Genomic DNA, 7,891 nt, shown 5'->3' with positions numbered 1-7,891 from the left:
AAGGGGGGGGCGGGGGGGGGGAAGAGACAGAAATGTTTAATAAATAAATAAATAAATTAAAAAAAATATATTATATTAGATATAACATATAATATGTTGTGTATATGATATTATATATATTATATATCAATACATATTCATGATAATATATTAACATAAAATTGGTGTGTGCTATTATTAGACAAAATTTACTCCTCTGTCCTTGTTTACTGAAAGAGTGTGCTTACTTTCTCACACCCACTATGAGGGGTATGGCCATATGGCTCTACCAGTTTTCCACGAGTTTCTAAGAGTCTTCTAGTTCTCCTGTTCCAGGAATATAACATACCTCAGATAGGAATTTCTCAGAAGACACAGAAAAAACTAAACTTGTCCCCAAGTAGAGCCAAAGCTGACCTCAAAATTTAGAATAAGGAATGAATGCTTCTGTTGCAAACTATGGAGACACCAGTGTAAGTTAGCATTTTTGCCATTACTGCTGATTAACACCCGACTTTGTTAAGAAAAACATAAAAATCTTTCAAAGACATAAGATTAGAGTCATAAAATTTATTCTATTACACAGAGATTCTGGAGGAAAAAAATTATTCTAGATTCATGGAGAGGCACTATTTGTTTTGCTTGGGTTACTTCTATGCTAGTCACTGTGTCTAGGATAGAGGAAACAAACGGATTGGATAACCCTAAGGGGTTCCCTAAGCATTGAGAGTGGGCTACATTTGGTAATGTTGATGTTCCTTGATTGCCTCCTATTCAGCAGTATAGAAATGAAAGATAATTGCCAAAAAAAAAAAAAACAGGAGAAAAACGAAACCATGTGGTGTAGCTAAACCCCCAAGCACTGCAATCACCACTTATACAATTCTATTTTCTTGTTAACTTATATGTGCCTCTAATATTTCAGAATGTTAAAAACTTAAATTATTCATTTTTATAGCCTGTTTGCCTGTGATTTTCTGTGTTATTAACTTTTCTTGATTCTGTTTCAGCATTTGGTTCTGGTTCACTTAGCACATTCTTATAAAGGGAATGAGCCAAAAACAGTGCTTCCCCAGTCCCCCTAAAGGTTTGACTGTGGCTTTCTCCAGGGTTAGCCAAGGCCTCCCCACCTGAAATATGGAAGAGCTGTTGAAACTGATGACTCCCAACACTCACAGAGAGACTAGGAACAAACCTCTTGTTCATCTACTGAATCCTGGAGAGAGCAATATAGGTTTCCTAGGGGGTCTGAACATGGCTTGCATATTTGGGAATTTCTGCTGATGCCAACAGATACAAGAGTCTCCTCATCAGCTTGCCATGTGGGCAAGAATGGGCAAAGGGAGGAGGGATTTGAAGTCATAAACAACTCTTGTCTTACCTTTGATGCCCCCACCTCAGTGACAGTTCTTTCTCCATTCCTGAATGCAACTCCTACCTTGTCGTTTTCAGACACCATTTCCTGGCATTTCTTTACTGTTGGTTGCTACCATGCAAGTTTGCATCCCTAGGTATCATATTTTCAGTGTGTCTATTAAAAAATGTTGACACTGTCTTTTTAAAAATGCATTTTAAAATCTGTACATTGTGCTACTATCTACTTTCTTTTCCTTCATGCTTTCCTTTGAAAAACTAAGATGTTCAACACATAAAGTTTTCTACCCTCATATGAAGGCGTAAGTCACAAAACAATCCCACACCAGTTTGAAATTATGATCAATAAAAGGGTTATTTACTTAAAGGGAAAAACTTAGAGATCACTGTCCTAAGCAACAGCCCTCTGCACTACCAGGAAAGGAGTTTAGTAGCCAGAAGCAGAGCCAGAAGCAAGGGCGCAAGAGCAGGGCTACTGCTGCTTTTTAAAGCAAAAGAGACCACACCCAAGCGGGCTGGTATCTTAAAGGCTATTTGCTAAAGGAGCAGAAGGAGCTCTCACAAGTTTGTGGATTGTCTGTGTGAGTCTGTGAACAGGTTTCTTCTCTGTACTTCCCGCAGGTTGGTGAGTAGACCCTGAGACTTGCTCAGGCTCACAGCTGTTCCTATGGCAACACTTAAAAGGCACTTTACAGGTGTGAGGATGGTATGTGAATGCTGTGATGGGGGTCAGCACGCAGAACTTCACTGCTGGTTGCCAGCGGTGGTAGAAGGACATAAAAACACCTGCTTTATTCCTGCCCCAAAGTCCTCATCTGCCATTGGTCCCTCTGCTATCTCTTGCACTGAAGTTGAGGTTAATGAGATCTTGATGGGTTTCATTTTCTATTGCATCAGCCATTGTATTTTAGAGGCCTTGATAGCGCTTCTTGTAAGGGTCAGCCAGAAAATCCTGATTTTACTGCATAGTTACTGTTTATGTGCACATCCAAAGTCATCACAGAGAAATGTGTGATTTTTAGGTCTTCCCTCAAATATTGATTTGTTTTAATTTTTTAAGATTTTTCTTTTATTTTGTATGTAAAAATGTTTCTCCTACATGAATGCATGCATACCATATGCATGTCTGATTCTCACAGAGCTAGAAGAAGCCATTGGTTCCCCTGGAAGTAGAGTTACAGATGATGGTGAACTTCCAGGTGAAGGCTGGGAATCAAACCTGGGTCCTTAGTAAGAGTAACAAAATCCCTTAACCCCTGAGCTGACTTTCCAGCTTCAAGATACTGGTTTTCATATATGAAAAAAACCTAAAACCATCTGTTGTTGGCAATACATCTCCTGTGACCTGCTGTCCTATTATGTTTATTGAATAACTGGTAGCTTTCCCGGTGCGTGCTGATAGGAAAAAGATGGAATAACAATTTGCAGAGACCCTCGGGGATTTATCACAGGCACATTTTCTCTAGCTGTGCTCAGGGAAGCAATTTTGTCTTGTTTGGCTTTTAATGAATTGTCAAAGCGAGGATGAAGTAACAGGAAATGCGCTTGACTGGGGGATGGTAGGCCATTCACAACCCTTCGCATGCTGAGGAAACATGGCCCACTGATTGTTCGATTGTGTTTGAAGAGGCCTGGAGACCTTGACATCCAATACATTTTTTTTTCTCATTTAATTTCCTTTGTCTTTGTTTGCTTTTCTTTGAGATAAAAGACAATGAAGCCACAAAATACAAATATAAACAACTAAACCCTCAATAAGATGTAATTTAGCAGTCTTCCAAACTTGTCAGGCCAAATGAAAGGCTTTCAAATAAACAGATTTTGCCAAAAATAATGCTTGTCAATAGCATCCCATGGGTCAGGGTCCAGGGGTATTGAAAAAGAACTGGGCTTCTCCAAGCATCCTATAATGCATGGTATCATTTGCAAATGTTTGCTTTCAGAGACAAGAACACCAAATGATGAGTTTTGTATTCCTGCTATAGTAAAGCACCACAAACTGAGCAGCTCAGTATAACACAGCCATCCTCCGCTGGTTCTCAAAGCTAGACATCTAAAGTCAAGGTGTAGTGGGATTAGTTCCTGTTGGAGACTTCAAGGAAGACTCCTCTATGCCGTGTTCCTAGCTTGTATGGTTGCCAGCAGCACTTGATGTCTCATTGTTTAGTGGCAGCACCCCTATATCTCTTCTACTTTCTCTGGAGCCTCTTTCCTCTTTTCTTACAAAGGTACCAGGCATTGAACTGAAGATTCGGCTCTATCACCGTGATCTTAACTCGTTCCATCTGTAGTAGTGGAACATTTTTTCAAATAGATTGAAAACTGAGGTTCCAGGTGGCCCTGAACTTGGAGGACACTAGTTAGCTCACTATAGCCTTGCACTACAATGAAAATTCTAATCTTTGCTGAAGTCTATCAATGCTGGCTACTTTCTTCTTAAAAATCATAGCAAACTGCATAGTGTGTAATATTATAATTTGGTTATAAGTCTAGGCTTCAACAGCTGAGCCATTACCCCCACCCCAAGGCTCCAATAGTACATAGTCTTTCTTAATATTCTGCCCTTGTCTTAATTAACTTTTGGCTTTTGCATTTGAAAGTTTTGTTTACTTAGCCTCCTTTCTATATATTTCTACTTTTCTCAATGAACAATGACATCAAAATCTTCTAATCAGATTCCCCAAAATGCATTAGTAAGTATTTAGAGAGTACCATTCTCATAACTCTACCATTTAACACTATTTTTTGCCTCCCGACTTACAGGGAACAACTGCCAGTAGCAACAACTTTTATGGCACCAAGAAAAAATGTTGAAGTTGGCAAATCCCAAGAACTGAAAGAAAAAAATCAATGTTGCCCATTTGGGAAATGAATTTTGCATAAAAATATTCTCACCCAGAAAACTTTCAAGGGATTCTGTATTGGTCTCTTTCTCTTATAGAAAAGATTTCATTGTTATTAGAAATTAATTTTTATATTTCTTTTCCCAAAGTCAAAGATGCTGGAAAATATTATTTTAATTTATTGTTCCTCTTCATGCCACCTGACAGCACATTCAAGAAATATCAACAAATATACTTCTGAGTCACGGTCATTTAGCCTCTTAATGAAATTGCTACTCATAATTTCAATAATTTCACCTTATTTTCAGTTCCTCTAGTCATAACTGTTTTCTTTTCTGGATTGCTGGAGCTGACTTTCAAACACTGGCAAGAAGCATCCAGGAAGCTGGAAGACCCAAGGCCTCAGAAAAGTAGGAGAGTCTGCTTATATGTGTGGAAGACTGAGTCCAAAAGACAGGGAGAGCCTTTGTGTGTGTGATCTGTCATATAAAATACTCAACTCTTCACAGATTTTTCCAGTTTTCCAGACTTTGGTATGCTCACAAATCTCGAAGGATGTAAATACGCCCCTGTTGAGTCAGAAATAGGCTCCGTTGATTGTAAGAGAATAAATTGTAGTTTAAGTGTAATAGAATCTGGTGTCTCTGCTGAGAGGGAGCCCAGGGCTGGCCTTACCCTGTTCAGCATATCTCAGTGAGAAAGAAGAGTGTGTCCTCTTCCTTAAAGGTCACTTTCTGGGGCACCGCTCAACAGAAACTCTCCCTTCACTGGTACCATGGTCATATCCTGTGCCTTGTAGCTACGTAGTTCCAGTTGAGTAAAAACATAAGCAGTTAAGAGTGTGCATGATACATTGAAAGTGATTAATTAAATTTGACTTTCAGGTCTATATTTTCTCATAAGTGTCCAACATGTGGGACCTATGAATAATTGATCTTTTCATGACTTCTGAGAAATTCAAATCAAAGTAGGCATCCTATTTACATTTGAAAAGTGATTCCTTTTTTAAGGGTCAAATTTAACTTACCCATTTTGTATTTTTATTTTCTAAATCTAACAATCTAGAAATCCAGGTTCTACTACCAAAGGAAGAGGTGAATAGTTAGTTTTACTTCTCAGCATCCCACTACCTCTCATCCCTTGGGAAGAGTCTCAGTGAGCTATTGACTACATTGTGATGACCTGTGGGCATGTCTATCAGCGATTGTCTTAATTGACGCAGGAAGACCAAGCTTACCATGCTTGGCACAGTAAGTCCCGATCTGTATAAAACTGGAGAAATTGAGCTGTGCACAAGCGAGCAAGTAGACACTCAAGTAGATACTCAAGTAGACACTCAAGCATTCATTTCTCCTTGCTCTTCTTGATGGTAGCTGTGATAGGGCTAGGTCACCTGCCGTGGTGGCTTCCCAATAATGTTAGACTGTAGCCTGGATGTAAGATAACATTACCTTTCTTCCCAATGTTGCTTTCTGTCTGCATGCATCATTACAGCATCAGAAAGGAAACTGGCACAGTGGAGAAAGTCAACACCGGTTTCTGGCACGGCTGTTTGAACAGAGCCAAAGCCACTCATCTCTACCCCGCTGTATGAGAAGGTTAATGAACTCTGAGGGCATCTCAGGAGGACACATTCCTAGTGGGCCTCAGGCCTTAGGTATGGGGCAAATATGAAAGCTGAGAAGAGCAACACCTTCTGAGATCATCCATGTCATCTTTGCTAATATATCTATATTGCAAACCTTTACCTATAAGTCTACATTTCGGAGCATTATAGGAAGTAGATAACCTCTCCAACTGATGAACCAGTACAGCACTGTGCACAGTTTTCTGCATACAGACGAGTTGGACACGCCCTTTGTAAAACTGTTTCACAGTGCCACGGGGAGAAATACACAGGTTCTTACACTGTAGTTTTTTCTTTGAAATTGACATAAAACGTGACCAAGTTTCTTTCAAAATGATCTCTTTTAGCTTGTCACTAATTTTTAATGTCAATCTAGGGTTATGATATGTTTAACACTTTCAGTTTCCTTTGGCGTATGAGGGAAGCCCCTAGGAACACTGTTTCTGTTTTTGGCACAGACTGAGATTCTCAATACAGAAGTTCCTTAATGTCAGATCACAAGGCCATCTCTGGGAGGCTAGCCTTCCTTCCTGATTGGGCCTCTGAACTTCAGGGTAGTCTGACTCATAGTAAATACCAGGTAGTAAATACTCTCCATTTCATTGGGTAGAAAGCAGTGAAACCCATTTTAAATACAAGACACCAATATCTACATGTATGTATCGTACCATTCTGGTGCATTCTGGCTGCACAGATGCACGGAGACATACCTTGTTCATCCGACTGAGTTTCTTATCCCATCCTTTTCTCCACAGGATATTTGTTCCTCTGACTCCAACAAGAACGTTTTGTGGCAAATTGGCAAATGATAACATTTTTTTCTTTCAAAAACAAAAAAGCAGAGCAAATTGGAATGAGTGGTGTATTTGGGATTATTGCCTTTCTTATCCCTTTGGAGTCTGAAACTGCTGAATGATTCATATTTCATTGCCAGGCTCTGAAACTCTTCCTCCAGCTGCCTCAGACCCATGACAAGAGAAGAAAATCTGCAGAGAGCAAAGCAAAAAGCAACATATTTGTGGCTCAAGCTGGAAGAGTGGAAAGAAAGACAACCACTCCATGGATCCAATGGGATACTGCAAAGTAAGGCTTAGTGATTGAATGATGGCCAAGCTTATATTAAAGGCCTTATTTCCATTTACAAAATGATTCTCTTTGTATGGTTCAAGGATTAATGGGCTGGGCATCTTCCCAGCTTCAAGTATTTATTTAAAAAGGCTTTCCACGTCAAGGAAAAGCAGGTTCTGGAGTGATAAATTTAATGAGGAGATGTGTGACTTGAAGTTCTGCCTAATTTCAGGTGTTGAACATCCTCCAACCATTTTTCCTGGAATGGGAGAGATTCATCAAACGCCATGACTCAATTCCATTTGCGTTATCACCTCTAGTCAAATAAAAATGTCCTGGAAGCTGGGGATGGTGCAGATACCTACAGCATATGGCCACACAAGGCCAACCTCAGGATGAAAGCGAAGGAAATCAGACAGTTGCCCAGAAACTCCCAAGTACTGGCAACGAATCTGAACGAGAGCTGGAATTTTTTCACTTTTCATCTACTCTGTGTATAACCACGCAAAGAGCTGAAGTTGTCTTGGTGGGAGCTGTGTCTTGGCAACAGCCGGCGTGTTAAGCTCCCTGAGACCGGGGCTGGCAATGCTGTGAACGCCATTATTAATATTAATGTATTGCTAGATGTTCCTGCTCAGGTGCTCTGGAGAATACGCCTGGGCCATTGCTGGCAGCTGTTGAGTTGCAGTCTGAGGCCTGATTGTTGATCATCTCCAATGCTCTGTTCACAGAGTCAGGCCTGCTGGAGGGTTGGCACTCAATTTATCCATGGTAAACAAGAAGAAGTGTCTGATAATGCAGTGGAAATTTAACTACAATAGTTCTTATTCTCAAAAAAAAAGGTGGTTCAAACCTAAGTCAAGAAAGTAGCATTTTTTAAAATTTAAGTCAGTTACTTAAATTTTAAATTTTACTTAAATTTTTAAAATTTCTCTCTCTCTCATCTCTTTCTCTGTCTCTGTCTCTCTCTCATGTGTGTGTGTGTGTGTGTGTGTGTGTG

General features: G+C 39.8%; 1 long non-coding RNA gene across 2 annotated transcripts in view; it reads left to right on the top strand.

Moving 5' to 3' along the window:
• LOC126512562 (uncharacterized) overlaps positions 1-7,746 on the top strand; it is a 30,380-nt gene extending 22,634 nt beyond the window's left edge. For both annotated transcript variants that reach the window (XR_007595085.1, XR_007595086.1), the window contains exons 2-3: positions 6,758-6,906; positions 7,124-7,746. This is a non-coding gene — a long non-coding RNA (uncharacterized lncRNA). The remainder of the gene's footprint in view (positions 1-6,757; positions 6,907-7,123) is intronic.
• Positions 7,747-7,891: the final 145 nt, after the last annotated feature.

This window comes from Alexandromys fortis, unplaced genomic scaffold, assembly GCF_014885135.2.
Source record: "Alexandromys fortis isolate MF-2015 unplaced genomic scaffold, M_Fortis_MF-2015_v1.1 scaffold_76, whole genome shotgun sequence".
In the NCBI taxonomy this organism is placed as follows: Eukaryota; Metazoa; Chordata; class Mammalia; order Rodentia; family Cricetidae; genus Alexandromys; species Alexandromys fortis.
This window is presented reverse-complemented; position numbering and strand designations above follow the sequence as displayed.